Source organism: Dendrobates tinctorius, unplaced genomic scaffold (assembly GCF_039654945.1).
Source record: "Dendrobates tinctorius isolate UK_male_01 unplaced genomic scaffold, ASM3965494v1 ptg000233l, whole genome shotgun sequence".
NCBI lineage: Eukaryota > Metazoa > Chordata > Amphibia > Anura > Dendrobatidae > Dendrobates > Dendrobates tinctorius.
In genome coordinates this window covers 5,378,688-5,394,516 of record NW_027361900.1, presented here as the reverse complement: position 1 = coordinate 5,394,516, position 15,829 = coordinate 5,378,688, and the positions used below count along the sequence as shown (strand labels likewise).

Below are 15,829 nucleotides of genomic sequence, written 5' to 3'. Positions count from 1 at the left end.
AATATGGGGCTAGTTTTCTGACTGTTTCGGATACCATGATACATGATTTTAGTTTTTTTTTGTCTAGTCTCGTTTGAATATAGGGCAATATTAAATAGTCTCCTGATGAGTTGCCTTTGGTGAGAACGATGAAACCCGTAGAAATGAGAGGCTTGGAGAGTGAGTGTGTAAACGTCACCTCACCCAATGTTAGGTGTCGGATTCCTGCCCCTGCACAGGGGGAATCTCGAGCTTTGCCTTCTGTGGTCTCCCATTCAGTCCCAGCCGCAGAGGAGGCTGCTCATTAGAGACGTCGTTCTCAGCGTCTTGCTCAGGCTAGTGCTGTCAGGTTGGTTGCTGCTGCCACCTCTGGGTCAGCTTTGGCAATCCGCACTAGCCAGCAGCAAGCAGCTCCAGAGGCTAAGTCCTTTTTGCAGCCTTCTGAGCATGCCCGTGGGACGTCCTCTCATTGGAGGTCGGGGGTCACACGCTCAGGTTCTTCTCCAGCTCGAATTGGACCATCAGGAAGGTCCCGGAAGGACGCTGCTATAAAAGGCTAGTATAGTCTGTAATTTGTAATGGTATGTGTGATGATGGATGCTTGTGAAACGCTGACTGACTCATTATGAAACCCCTTCCCTCTGATACGTATGCTGTTAGGGTTTAGAGTTTGAGTCAGCGCCGGGTAGTGGCACTGCCTAGCGCCGCAGTGCTCCAAGCTCCAATCACATGTTAGCGCCACTCTGCGCCACACTACATTAGGCACTACGGTACCGCACGTTCAGCGACATCAGCCTGAGCGGCGCTGTGCGCCACTAATGTGCTTTCCAGACCAAAGCTTAGGCTGGTTAGTGGCGTTCGCCAGAGCTGCGCTGTACGTACTTCGTGCGGTATTGATCTATCAGCTGTGCCCTGTGGCTGTTAACAGGGCACAGTGTTCAGTAAGGGTCTCTCCCTGGTGTTGCAGTGTTGGCGCCGAACACTGGTGGGTCTAGAGGGACTCTAACCCCGTGTCCTTGGGGCAGGGTCCTGTGACCAAAACACTAGTGTTCACTCTGCAGTATCGCGGCCCTGTGAAGCTACAGGGTTCACCTCCTATTCACCGGGTGAAGTTAACCCGTGTGTGTTCGCTATACCGCCAGTTTCTGTCCGCCATTACCGAGCAGCAGTCTACCATCTCTGCACGGATGACCCCGGGCTGCAAACGCACCTCATTACCATCTTTTATTATTTGTTGCATTCCGCCAGCCCTAACACCCTATATACTGAGACATGGGGTATATGTTTTTTCTATTAGTCACTTTCTAACCTTCAGGGGGTGAATTATGGGTATAGTTTTACATTTGGAATTAATAAGGTTTAGTTTTATCCTTTCATCAGCAAACATGAGGAATGACAAGAGACAACCAATTTAAGAAGATTCAATTTTGGTTAAAACTATTCCAACACTATGAACATAAAAAGGCTTCCCACTATGTGATGTCTCTGATGTTTATTAACAGTTGATTTCCAAGTAAAATATTTCACACATTAAGAAAATGAAAATGGCTTCTCCTCTGTGTGACTACTCTGATGGCGATCAAGAAGCGCTTTCTGGTTAAAATATTTCCCACATTCTGAACAGGAAAAAGGCTTCTCCCCTGTGTGAGTTCTCTGGTGCTTTACAGAATCTGATTTATTTCTAAAACATTTCCCACATTCTGAACATGAAAAAGGCTTCTCCCCTGTGTGAGTTCTATGGTGATTAATACAAACTGATTTATTGTTAAAACATTTCCCACATTCTGAACATGAAAAAGGCTTCTCCCCTGTGTGAGTTCTCTGGTGATTAATACAAACTGATTTATTGTTAAAACATTTCCCACATTCTAAACATGAAAAAGGCTTCTCCCCTGTGTGGGTTATTTGGTGACTAATAAGATGCTCTTTCCGGTTAAAACATTTCCCACATTCTGAACAGGAAAAAGGCTTCTCCCCTGTGTGAGTTCTATGGTGATTAACCAGTTGTGATTTCCTGTTAAAACATTTCCCACATTCTGAACAGGAAAAAGGCTTCTCCCCTGTGTGAGTTCTAAGGTGCTTTACAGAATCTGATTTATTTCTAAAACATTTCCCACATTCTGAACATGAAAAAGGCTTCTCCCCTGTGTGAGTTCTCTGGTGGGTAACAAAATTTGATTTGTGTGCAAAACATTTCCCACATTCTAAACATGAAAAAGGCTTCTCCCCTGTGTGGATTCTCTGGTGATTAACACAATCTGATTTATTGTTAAAACATTTCCCACATTCTGAACAGGAAAAAGGCTTCTCCCCTGTGTGGATTCTCTGGTGCTTAATACAAACTGATTTATTGTTAAAACATTTCCCACATTCTGAACAGGAAAAAGGCTTCTCCCCTGTGTGGGTTATTTGGTGACTAATAAGATGCTCTTTCCGGTTAAAACATTTTCCACATTCTGAACAGGAAAAAGGCTTCTCCCCTGTGTGAGTTCTATGGTGATTAACCAATTGTGATTTCTGGTTAAAACATTTCCCACATTCTGAACAGGAAAAAGGCTTCTCCCCCATGTGAGTTCTATGGTGATTAACCAATTGTGATTTCTGGTTAAAACATTTCCCACATTCTGAACAGGTAAAAGGCTTCTCCCCTGTGTGAGTTCTATGGTGATTAACCAATTGTGATTTCTGGTTAAAACATTTCTCACATTCAGAACATGAAAATGACTTCTTTCCTTTAGGAGCAGTTTGTTTTTTATTGCCTCTTTTGTGACTTTGATTTCTCTTATTAGTCAGTAATGAATCAGAAGATGGGACCTGTTTCATAGGATCAGATGACAGATCATTGCTGTGAATGGATGATGCTATATCTGGAGTAATATCAATCACTTCAGTTGTATCTTGTAGGATCTCAAGATCATCTGATTTAAAAACTGAAGATGTCAGCTGTCCCTCTGATCTCCTGGTACAGTCAACTGCTAAGATAAAAAACAATTTTTTTAATAAAATATCATTGAGTTTTATATTTTTGAACATTTCTACTTAAACTGTCCATAAAAATGGCAAGCTATGTAAAAACTTTAACCCATTCACCCCCAAGGGTGGTTTGCACTTTCATGACCGGGCCAATTTTTACAATTCTGACCACTGTCCCTTTATGAGGTAATAACTCTGAAACGTTTCCATGGATCCCGGTGATTCGGACATTGTTTTCTCGTGACATATTGTTCTTCATGTTAGTGGTAAAATTTCATTCAAACAACTTGCGTTTATTTGTTAAAAAAATGGAAATTTGGCGAAAATTTCGCAATTTTCCAAATTTGAATTTTTATGCCCTGAAATCACAGCGATATGGCACACAAGAAACTTAATAAGTAACATTTCCCACATGTTTACTTTACATCAGCACAATTTTGGAACCAAAATTTTTTTTTGTTACGAAGTTATAACGGTTAAAAGTTGACCAGCGATTTCTCATTTTTGCAACACCATTTCATTTTTACGGACCACATCACATTTGAAGCCACTTTGAGGGGTCTATATGATAGAAAATACCCAAAAGTGACGCCATTCTAAAATCTGCACCCCTTAAGGTGCTCAAAACCACATTCAAGAAGTTTATTAACCCTTCAGGTGCATCACAGGAATTTTTTGAATATTTAAAAAAAAAATGAACATTTAACTTTTTTTCACAAAAAAAATACTTCAGGTTCAATTTTTCTTATTTTACCAAGTGTAACAGGAGAAATTGGACTGCAAAAGTTATTGTGCAATTTGTCCTGAGTACGCTGATACCTGATATGTGGGGGGAACCACTGTTTCGGCGCATGGCAGAGCTCAGAAGGGAAGGAGCGCCGTTTGACTTTTTCAATGCAAAATTGGCTGGAATTCAGATTGGACGCCATGTCACGTTTGGAGAGTCCCTGATGTACCTAAACAGTGGAAACCTCCTACAAGTGACCCCATTTTGGAAACTAGACCCCCCACGGAACTTATTTAGATATGTGGTGAGAACTTTGAACCCACAAGGGCTTCACAGAAGTTTATAACGTACAGCGGTACAATTAAAAAATCATATTTTTTCCAAAAAAAGGTTTTTTCACCCCCAATTTTTATTTTCCCAAGGGTAACAGGACCCTAAAAGTTATTGTACAATTTGTCCTGAGTGCGCTGATACCCCATATGTGGGTGTAAACGACTATTTGGGCGCATGGCAGAGCTCAGAAGGGAAGCAGCGCCATTTGACTTTTTTGGGTGGAATTGAGATCGGACACCATGTCGCGATTGGAAAACCCCTGATGTACCAAAACAGTGGAAACCCCCCACAATGACACCATTTTGGAAACTAGACCCCCTAAGGAACTTATCTAGATGTGTGGTGAGAACTTTGAACCCCCATGGGCTTCACAGAAGTTTGTAACGCCCGGGCGTGAAAATAAAAAAATCGTATTTTTTCAACAAACATGATCGTTTAGTCACCAATTTTTTTATTTTCCCAAGGGTACCAGGACAAATTGAACCCCAAAAGTTGTTGTCCAATTTGTCCTGAGTACGCTGATACCCCATATGTGGGAGAAAACTACTGTATGGGCACACGTCGGGGCTCGGAAGGGAAGGAGTGACGTTTTGGAATGCAGACTTTGATGGAATGGTCTGCGGGTGTCATGTTGCTTTTGGAGAGCCCCTGATGTACCTAAAGAGTGGAAACCCCCCACAAGTGACCCCATTTTGGAAACTAGACCCCCTAAGGAACTTATCTAGATGTGTGGTGAGCACTTTGAACCCCCCAGTGCTTCACAGAAGTTTATAACGACCGGGCGTGAAAATAAAAAAATCTTATTTTTTCAACAAACATGATCGTTTAGTCACCAATTTTTTTATTTTCCCAAGGGTAACAGGAAAAATTGGACCCCAAAAGTTGTTGTCCAATTTGTCCTGAGTACACTGATACCCCATATGTGGGAGAAAACTACTGTATGGGCACACGTCGGGGCTCGGAAGAGAAGTAGTGACGTTTTGGAATGCAGACTTTGATGGATTGGTCTGCGGGTGTCATGTGCTTTTGGAGAACCCCTGATCTACCTAAACTATTGAAAATCCCCACAAGTGACCCCATTTTGGAAACTAGACCCCCCCACGGAACTTATCTAGATGTGTGGTGAGCACTTTGAACCCCCAAGTGCTTCACTGAAGTTTATAACGCCCGGGCGTGGAAATAAAAAAATCATTTTTTTCCACAAACATGATCATTTAGTCCCCAATTTTTTTATTTTCCCAAGGGTACCAGGAGAAATTGGACCCCAACAGTTGTTGTCCAATTTGTCCTGAGTACGCTCATACCCCATATGTGGGAGAAAACTACTGTATTGGCACACGTCGGGGCTCAGAAGGGAAGGAGCACCATTTGACTTTTTCAACGCAGAATTGGCTGGAATTGAGATCAGACGCCATGTTGCGTTTGGAGAGCCCCTGATGTGCGCAAATAGTGGAAACCCCCAATTCGAACTCCAACCCCAACACACCCCTAACGCTAATCTCAGCCCTAACCCTAGCCCTAATGGGAAAATGGAAATAAATACATTTTTTTTATTTTATTATTTTTCCCTAACTAAGGGGGTGATAACGGGGGGTTTGATTTACTATTTATGGTGGTTTTTATGTTTGGCAGCTGTCGCACGCTAAAAGACGCTTTTTATTGTAAAAATAGTTTTTGCATCACCACATATTGAGAGCTATAATTTTTCCATATTTTCACCCACCGAGTCATGTGAGGTCTTATTTTTTGCGGGACGAGTTGACGTTTTTATTGGTACCATTTTCGGGCACGTGACATTTTTTGATCGCTTTTTATTCCGATTTTTGGGACGCAGAATGAACAAAAACCAGCGTTTCATGAATTTCTTTTGGGGGGTGCGTTTACACCGTTCCGCGTGCGATAAAATTGATAAAGCGGTTTTATTCTTCGGGTCGGTACGGTTACAGCGATACCTCATTTAGGTTTTTTTTATGTTTTGGCGCTTTTATGCAATGAAAACTATTTTATATAAAAAATAATTATTTTTGCATCGCTTTATTCTGCGAGCTATAACTTTTTTATTTTTTCGCTGATGATGCTGTGTGGCAGCTCGTTTTTTGCGGGACAAGATGACGTTTTCAGCGGTACCATGGATATTTATATGCGTCTTTTTGATCGCGCGTTATTACACTTTTTGTTCGGCAGTATGATAACAAATCATTATTTTTTGCTTCGTTTTTTATTTTTATTTTTTAAGGGGTTCGCTAAAGGGGTTAATTAATGGGACAGTTTTATAGGGCGGGTTTTTACGGACGCGGCGATACCTAATATGTGTACTTTTATTGTTTTGTTTTTTTTATTTCCAAAAAATGAATTTATTAGGGAATATATATATTTTTTTTAATTTATTTAGCGATTTGTTTTAAATTATTTTTACATTTTTTTTTTTTTAACTTTATTACATTGTCCCAGGGGGGACATTACTGTCATGTGACAGATTGCTGATCTGTCACATCACAGATCACTGTGACAGATCAGCGATCTGTCACAGCCAGTGCTGCAGGCTTCCTCCTTGCCTGCGCTTTGCAGGCACTGAGGAAGCCAGCTTCCTGCAGGCCCCCGAAGGTCCCCGTCGCCATCTTGGATTCGGGGACCTGCAGGAAAGGAGCCTCCCGCAGCAGCGCTGCACATTGCGCTGCTGTGGGGGGCTCAGGGAAGCACGGAGGGAGCCCCCTCCCTGCCGATGCTTCCCTTTAACCCCCTGTACACCGCGATCGTGTTTGATCGCAGTGTGCAAGGGGTTAACGTGTCGGGGGCAGTCTGTCACCACCCCTGACACATTGTGCATTGTGCCGGATGTCAGCTGTGATAATCAGCTGACACCCGGCCGCGATCAGCGGCGCTCACCACGTGAGCGCCGCTGATCGCGCTAGACGTACTATCCCGTCCATGGGCATAGGGGCCCGGGTCCCATGGACGGGATAGTATGTCTGATGTCAGAAAGGGGTTAATTATTTACCAAGACAATGACAGTTCACAGTCTCATAGAAAACCTTGTTGGATGAACCAGTAGTGTGCGGTGCTCAACTGTTTGTTCATTCTGCCTCCCAAATATCGAATAAAAAGAAACCAATCAATGTTATGTAGGCGAAAATAATACCAATTCTCATCTCACAAAAACAAGTCCCCACTCAGGTCCATCATCTGTCAATGGAAAAACAGATAAGGAAGATTACAGTTAATGCTATAGTTAGGGTTAGTGTTAGGCTAAAGTTAGGGTTTATTCTAAAGTTAGGGATAGGGTAAAGAATTAGGCTTTTCTCAATTGTCTCCCCAATAATTTGGTCACGTCTGAGTTTTCTATTTCCGGAAAAAAAATAATGAATAAAATGGCCGGTCAGTATTATGGTGCAGAGGAGGCTTATGCACTTTTATGCTCTGACAGTGAAGAAAGTGCAGTGTCAGATGGCGATGTGGATTTTGAGGGCTTTAGTAGCAGCGACAGTGATAGCTCAGAAATGAGCAGTGATTCTGGTCCATCCTCACACACAAGGACCAGTACAACAAGGAGGACAAATAGCGCTTCTGGAGAAATGTCTCCAACTCAGGGAACAATGCCCAGTACTAGCGCTGTCCCTAGTGCTCGGGAATTGGCGCACACCAATGTCCAAGGGGCTTTGCCTCTTGCTGTAGCATTTCCCAGATGGGAGGCTTCGGATTCGGCTACTCCATTCATCCCTCATTGTAATGCCATTCCTGGTATAAATGTGGAGGTGGAACATTTTGGACCAATTATTTTTTTAAATTTGTTTCTGACAGATAGCTTGCTAGAGCATATTGTCCTACAAATTTATATGTGTCCCAATTCATCAGCCAGAATCCACGATCCTATTATGCTAGGTCAAATTTATGGAACCAACTAATGTCCTAGAAATAAAAACATTTTTAGGACTCACATTCGCTATGGGGCTTGTTAAAGAAATGAGCATTCGGTCCTATTGGTCCAACCGCCCTGTTCAAGCCACCACTATGTTTTCTGCCATTCTTCCTAGGACCCGTTATGAAATGCTCATGAGATTTTGGCACTTTAACGACACTAGTCAGTGCCTGCCCAGAAATGCCCCAGAACATGACAGACTATTCAAAATCAGACCCATCATCGAAGACTTGACAGAAAAGTTCTTAAAGCTTTACACCCCAACAGAAAACATTTCCATTGATGAGTCCCTTGTAAAATTCAAAGGAAGACTGCACCTCAAGCCATTTATTCCTTCTAAGAGGGCAAGGTTCGGAATAAAGCTCTATAAAATGTGCGAGCGTTCAATCAGATACACATCAGCTTTACACATTTATGAGGGGAAAGATAGCCAACTACACCCACCAGGATGCCCTACTTATCTGGGGACATCGGGAAAATCGTTCTGAGCCTTTTTTTACAATAAGGCTACAATCTGTATGTTGACAACTACTACACCAGCATACCCCTATTTAAAAGTCTGGCTGAACATAACATAGGGGCTTATGGGACCATTCACAAAAACCGTCAGGGGTTTCCACAATCATTGGTCAGCAAAAGGTTCCCAAAGGGGCAGTCAGGGTCTTTACACAATGGAGAGCTGCTTGCCCTTAAGTATAAGGATAAAAATGATATTTTTATCCTGAGCTCGATCCACACAGATGCCGCAAGGGCCACTGCAGACCAACAGGGATCCACTACTCCAAAACCTGTGTCTGTCATTGACTACAACAAATATATGGGGTGTGGACCTTGAAGATCAGGTTCTACAGCCATACCAGGTATCAAGAAAATCATAGATCTGGTATAAAAAGTTAGTCATGTATTTGTTTCAGGTGGCCACATATAATTCTTTTGTGTTATACAAAAAAGCCGGAAATGCAGATACTTTCCTTGATTATCAGGAAAAGGTCACTGAAAATCTTGTTTTTGAAAATTTTGTCCCTGCCAATCCTGTAGAATCTGAAGATGTGAGAAGACTCACTGAGCGACATTTTATTGCACTCATCCCAGTAACTGAAACAAGAAAGAACCCCCAGAGAAGATGTCGTGTATGTTCCTAGAGAGGAATGAGGCATGATACCGCTATTATTACCCACAATGCCCATCATTGCCAGCCTTATGCCTCCATGACGGCTTTACAATCTTCCACACAGAATCACGTTTTTGAACCGTTTTGACATTCAAGCATTTGGTTTATTTAGTGACAGACACATTTGAGTAGAGCTGACTTAACAATTTCCGGGGGTAGGTGGGGGAAGGTCTCCAGAGACACGAGCTGGGCACAATATATTGGGCACCACAATGACATTTTTGCAATTTTTGCTCTAAAATTTCCACTACGTGTATCTGGAAATCATCCATGTAATGAAAATGGTCACTATATCCATAGATGAATTCCCAGAGGGGTGTCATTTCCGAAAAAGGAAATGACACCCCTCTGGGAATTGGAAATGACACCCCTCTGCGAATTCATCTATGGGTGTAGTGACCATTTACCCATCTATCTATTTTCCAATGTAAAATCTGGGTAGAAATGTACCATATTTTTCAGACGATAAGACGCACTTTTTCCCCAAAAATTTTTTGGGGAAAAGGGGGTGCGTCTTATAGTCGGAAAATACTTGCAAATGCTGCGGCGGCGCTCTGTGCTGCGTGGAAGGCTCCGCTGGCATTTTGTCAAAGCCCGGAGACCCTTGCAGTTCCATTGCTGCGATGCGGTGGTCTCTGGAAAAATGGAATGGCCGCTGTGGGCGGCGCATGTTCAGATTCAGATCTCGTCCCGAGATATCGTTGCCAAGATCTGAATCTGCAGGGGCGGACACAGACTGTAGTGGGTCCCTGTGCAATAAATTTTTCGGGCCCCCCCAACCCTTCATAGGGCAACAAAGTTATTTGTTGTTATCTAATATTGAGGCTATGCAGGGCTGGATATAATATCTGTATAGAACATAATGTAACCCCCCATAGAATATAATGCAGCCCCCCCATATAGTATAATGCAGCCCCTCCATAGAATATATGGCAACCCCCTCATAGGATATAATGCAGCCCCTTATATAGCATAATGTAGCCCCTCCATAGAATACAATGTAGTCCTCCTCATATCATATAATGCAGCCCCCACAGAATATAATAAATATAATACAGCCCCCCTATAGAAAATAATGTAGCCCCAAATAGAATATAATACAGCCCACCTCCCCATAGAATATAATGTAGCCCCCCATATTATATAACACAGCCTCCCCTTATAGAATATAATGTAAAATGTACCCCCATGGTATATAACACAGCCGCATAGTATATAGCCCAGCACCACATGGTATATAGCCCAGCCCACCATGGTATACAGCCCACCATGGTATATAGACCATGTGACGAACAGCCCACCGCTGTTCACCAATACGTGATGAACAGTCCACCGCTGCCACCAAATTGTGACAAACGGTGGTCCCGCTGCCACCAAAACATGACGGTCAGCGGACCCTGTGTCACCACTATGTCACAATCCCACCACTGACATGGGTGTATCAGCGGACGGAGGGACGCGACACACTGCCGGCACACGGCTATCACAGGCACAGTGGGGGCTTATCTTAGTTATCCCACCACTGGCACCATGTGACAAAAATACCCAGCAAGCTAATCTCGCTCTAACAATTTATTGCAGGGGGGTATTTTGGATGCCCCACCACTACTAAAAACCTTCCAAGAACTGCGGGGATTTATGTATATCCCACTTTCTCAGTTCCACTTTGGAACTCGCAGCTCTCCGGCGCCCCCCTTACCCTCAGGTCAGTCAGGGAACTGCACCTAGGTTAATTAGTCGCCGGACGGGCTGCTTGTTGTGCACGGGCAATTAGTCTACTGCAGTGAGGGAATTATCAGTGCTGTGGCCACAGCCCCCCTTCTGCAATATAAGACCCTTCTGGACTGCCAACTAGCCTAATCAATCGCACACATCGCGCTGCCACCATCCACAGTTTACTTAATTCACAGTCTTAAATTAAGAGGGTCCGTGGCAAACCCCTTAAATTAGTAGCGATTATCTAAAGAAGGCGTATAGTTCGTTTCTTAGAGCATGGAGACAAACTGATAATTTTACGATTTATTCCCAAAATGTGGTCAGTGGTTATACAGATAAAAGTTGCTATAAAGTTGAGACACAAAATATGTACAATAGACAAGTATAAAACAAAATGGATGAAAGAAGAAAGTACACTCACATGTGGTCAGTTGGCGTTAGGCATCCCATGCGGCTGGGGGGAGGGGCACTTAACCAAACGTCGCCGCTCATCGGCACGTCTCTCTGGCACGAGGACTTAAGCTGCTCTGCCTGAGTTTTGGGGAGGGAATCCCTTATCCTTTTGGGTCTATGACCTCACGAAATGGGCGGTCTGGGAAGGTCCCACCTTCCTCTCTTCAAGTTATGATTTGGCTACAAAACTTATGAGGATCATATCTTAGCGAGGGAAGCCCGCACAAACACATATATGGCATCATTGTTTGTGATTTACCGAATAGAATCCGAAAACACCAAGCATGCCATAACTAAGACCCTCTATTTGGGAGCAATCCATATTTCAGGTTTTGGAGGTCCGAGAACTACGCATGAGGCACCGTAGCGAAGCTGGGTCCACTCAGATCAAGGAAATATGACTATTATATCTCTGTCATGAGCGGAGTGCAAGCTAGGCGTCTTTTAATATTTCCTATACCTGTAAGCAGCCTCTGGTTTTAAACAAAGGACCATCTTTTCACTTAGCTAATTAACATTCCTAGCTCACAGGAAATGGACGGTTTCAGGTTTTACAGGCTGTGCACATGAAGACACTGGTGTGTGTGTGTGGGAAGAGAAGGGGGGGTTTGCAGCTACACGGCAGGCTGCAATGTCCTGATAAGCAAAGGAGAGACTTCTAGAAGTTTCTAGAAACATTCTTACAGTACATTACAGACCACCATGGTATAATACAGCCCAGCATGGTATATAGCCCCTCCAGAATGGTATAATACAGCCCAGCATGGTATAATACAGCCCAGCATGGTATATAGCCCCCCCAGCATGGTATAATACAGCCCAGCATGGTATATAGCACCCCCAGCATGGTATATAGCCACCCAGCATGGTATGATACAGCCCAGCATGGTATGTAGCCCCCCCAGCATGGTATAATACAGCCCAGCATGGTATATAGCCCCCCGAGCATGGTATATAGCCCCCCCAGCATGGTATAATACAGCTCAGCATGGTATGTAGCCCCCCCAGCATGGTATAATACAGCCCAGCATGATATGTAGCCCCCCAGCATGGTATAATACAGCCCAGCATGGTATACAGCCCCCTCAGCATGGTATAATACAGCCCAACATGGTATATAGCCCCCCCCAGCATGGTATAATACAGCTCAGCATGGTATGTAGCCCCCCCAGCATGGTATAATACAGCCCAGCATGATATGTAGCCCCCCCAGCATGGTATAATACAGCCCAGCATGGTATATAGCCCCCTCAGCATGGTATAATACAGCCCAGCATGGTATATAGCCCCCCCAGCATGGTATAATACAGCCCAGCATGGTATATAGCCCCCCCAGCATGGTTTGATACAGCCCAGCATGGTATATAGCCCCCTAAGCATGGTATAATACAGCCCAGCATGGTATATAGCCCCCCCCAGCATGGTATGATACAGCCCAGCATGGTATATAGCCCCCCCAGCATGGTATAATACAGCCCAGCATGGTATATAGCCCCCCCAGCATGGTATAATACAGCCCAGCATGGTATATGGCCCCACAGTCCAGTACTAACACTGATTTAATAAAAAAAAACAAAAAACAACACCCTCCTCCCCTTCTCCTCGTGCCTGCGTTGCTCCTGGCTCCTGTCTCCTCTCTTTCTCTGCATGGTACACAGTGAGAGCACGATGACGTCATCGCGCCCCCGCTGAGTCAGAGGCAGAGTGGGGAATGATGGGAGAGGGAGCGTCAGCTGACGCTCTCTCCTCCAGGCTCCATCATTGCCTCCTTCAATGTGGGGATCAGGGGGGTGGAGTCGGTGCTGGGGGCACGCGGGCTCCCCTGCCTCACAGGGGCCCCTTTGCCTCCCGCAGCGCTCGCTGCTCTCCTCATTGCACTACACATGGCTAATTTGAATTTTGACATAACTAGCCATGCGGTGCTGGAGGGGCCCCCTCTCCCCCGGGGCCCCCGTGCAATGCACGGTCTGCACGGGCGGTAGGTCCGCCCCTGTTAATCTGAGCATTCACCGCCCCCATCTGCCAGTTTCCCGGAGGCCACCGCATCGCAACAATAGAGCTGCAGTGGCCTCCGGCTTTGACAAAACAGCGGTAGAGCCCCCCAGACAGCACAGAGCGCCACAGCCCCAGCACAGAGCGCTGCCGTGGCCCCAGCACAGAGCGCTGCCGCCACCCCAGCACAGAGCACTACCCCCACCCCAACACAGAGCGCTGCCACCACCCCAGCACAGAGCACCCCTGCCGCCTCAGCCTGGGATGGGATTTTCCGGAGGCCACCGCACCAGCCTGGACCACCGAACAATGTCTGTGACCACTCTTGCACCTGTGCTGATCCCCCCTAGTAAGCTGAATTCGGACTGTAAGACGGACCCCCCATTTTGCACATTTTTTTCCCCTATTTTCCTTTTGAAGATTTGGGGTGCATCTTATAGTCCGAAAAATACAGCAATTATTTTTTCTTCACTGCCCAATGGTATAATTTTCTATGGAACAGCTGTGGTGTCAGTATGCTCACTGCACCACTAGAAGAATTCATTCAGGGAAGTATTTGGTAAAATGCAGTCACTTTTGGGGGCTTATGCTGTTCTGGCACCTCAGGGGCTCTGACAATGTGACATGTCACCCACAAACAATTCCAGCAAAATCTGCTCTCCAATATGGCGCTCCTTCCCTTCGGAGCTCTGACATGCGCCCAAACAGTAGTTTACCCCCCACATATGGGGTGTCAGCATACTCAGGACAAATTACACAACTAATTTTGGGGTCTAATTTTTCCTGTTACCCTTTGGAAAAAAAATGGAGGGTGAAAAGATCATTTTTTGTTGAAAAAATATGATTTTTTATTTTCACGGCTCTACGTAATTAACTTCTACAAAGTACTTGGGGGTTCAAACTGCTCACCACACATTTCCTTGGGGGGGGTCTAGTTTCCAAATTGGTGTCAGTTGTTGGTGGTCTCCGCTGGTTATGCACATCAGGGGCTCTCCAAACGCGACATGGCAACCGCTAATTATTCCAGCATATTTTACATTCAAAAAGTGAAATGGCGCTCCTTCCATTCCGAGCCCTGCCGTGCGCCCAAACAGTAGATTTCCCCCACATATGGGGTATCGGCATGCTCAGGAGAAATTGCAAAACAAAATGTATCGTCCATTTTCTCCTGTTACTCTTGCGAAAGTAAAAAAACTTAGGTCTAAAGGAAAATTTGTGTGAAAGAAAAGTAAATGTTTATTTTTTCCTTCCACATTCCAATCATTCCTGTAAAGCACCTGAAGGGTTAATAAACTTCTTGAATGTGGTTTTGAGCTCCTTGAGGGGTGCAGTTTTTACAATGGTGTCACTTTCGGGTATTTTCTGTCATATTGACCCCCCAAACTCACTTCAAATGTGAGGTGGTCCCTAAAAAATGGTTTTGTAAATTTTGTTGTAAAAATGAGAAATCGCTGTTTAACTTTTAACCCTTATAACTTCCTAACAAAAAAAATTGATACAGTTGATATAGAGGCTAGGCTACTGCGCAGGCGCCGCCATCGCCGGTGACATTGTGCTGGATGTAATTTTTTTCTAAGCCTCACAATAGCTACAATATTATAGGCATTATCAACAATAATATCAATGCTATTATATGCATTATGTAATAATGGGGGCAGGTCAGTGAGGGGTCAGCGACCTGTCATAAGCCAATACAGATGAATATGGAATCAGAGCACCACATAAAGCCCCGCCCACAGCCCCACCCACAGCCCCGCCCCAGAGCACGAGAATCTCATTAACTGAAAACTACAAATACAGATTACACAACAGTAAACCAGAGTTGCCCTCATTTATGGTGGACCATTGGAGCTACTATGGATCCACTATGGAAAATAATATTGCTCCCCATTTCAGGAGAGATTGTGCAGTATCCTGAATTCCTTAGGATCAAAAACAATGTAATTGGTTGTAAGTTCTATAGAAAAGGGCTTTCACTGCCCAAAGTCATTTGCACAGTTTTGGGTGGAGGAGAATGTTGTGGTCTAGAGGCAAAATGGTGATCATGGTAATACGGCCGGACTACACCACCGATAAAGCAGCCACAGCCGGTGACTGAGAGGAATCTGTGACTTCTCTGCATTCAGTGGTTACTACTCACCTGGGTAGTCATATGTGGGAATCTCCTCTTTACACCACTCATCACCCCTCACATATGTCTCTGTAGGATTAATATGGGTCAGATCTTCACCCTGAAACAAATATTGTAAGTCACAGACAGATGGAGAAGTCCCATCTATGATCAGCTCTAATCCTGCCATCTCCACCGTTCTCATTACACAAGTATAAAACATATAATACTGGTGGATAAAACAAGACTGAGCACAAGACCTTCACAGCCGTCTACACATCATAGGGGAGATCTCCTGACACCTTCTCTCCATCTACCTGATGATCCTGAGGAGCTCTGGGATCTTCTTGGTTACAGTCCTGTGGAAGAAGAGGACGGGGACATCTCTCTGGTGTTGTCCTCTTACTGGATAGATCTGGAGGAAACACATACAGGGACTGAATTCATTCTCTACATACA

At 44.4% G+C, this 15,829-nt stretch overlaps 1 pseudogene; it reads right to left on the bottom strand.

Annotated features, from left to right (window-relative positions):
• Positions 1–15,489, bottom strand: part of LOC141060220 (uncharacterized) — a 42,196-nt pseudogene extending 26,707 nt beyond the window's left edge.
• Positions 15,490–15,829: the final 340 nt, after the last annotated feature.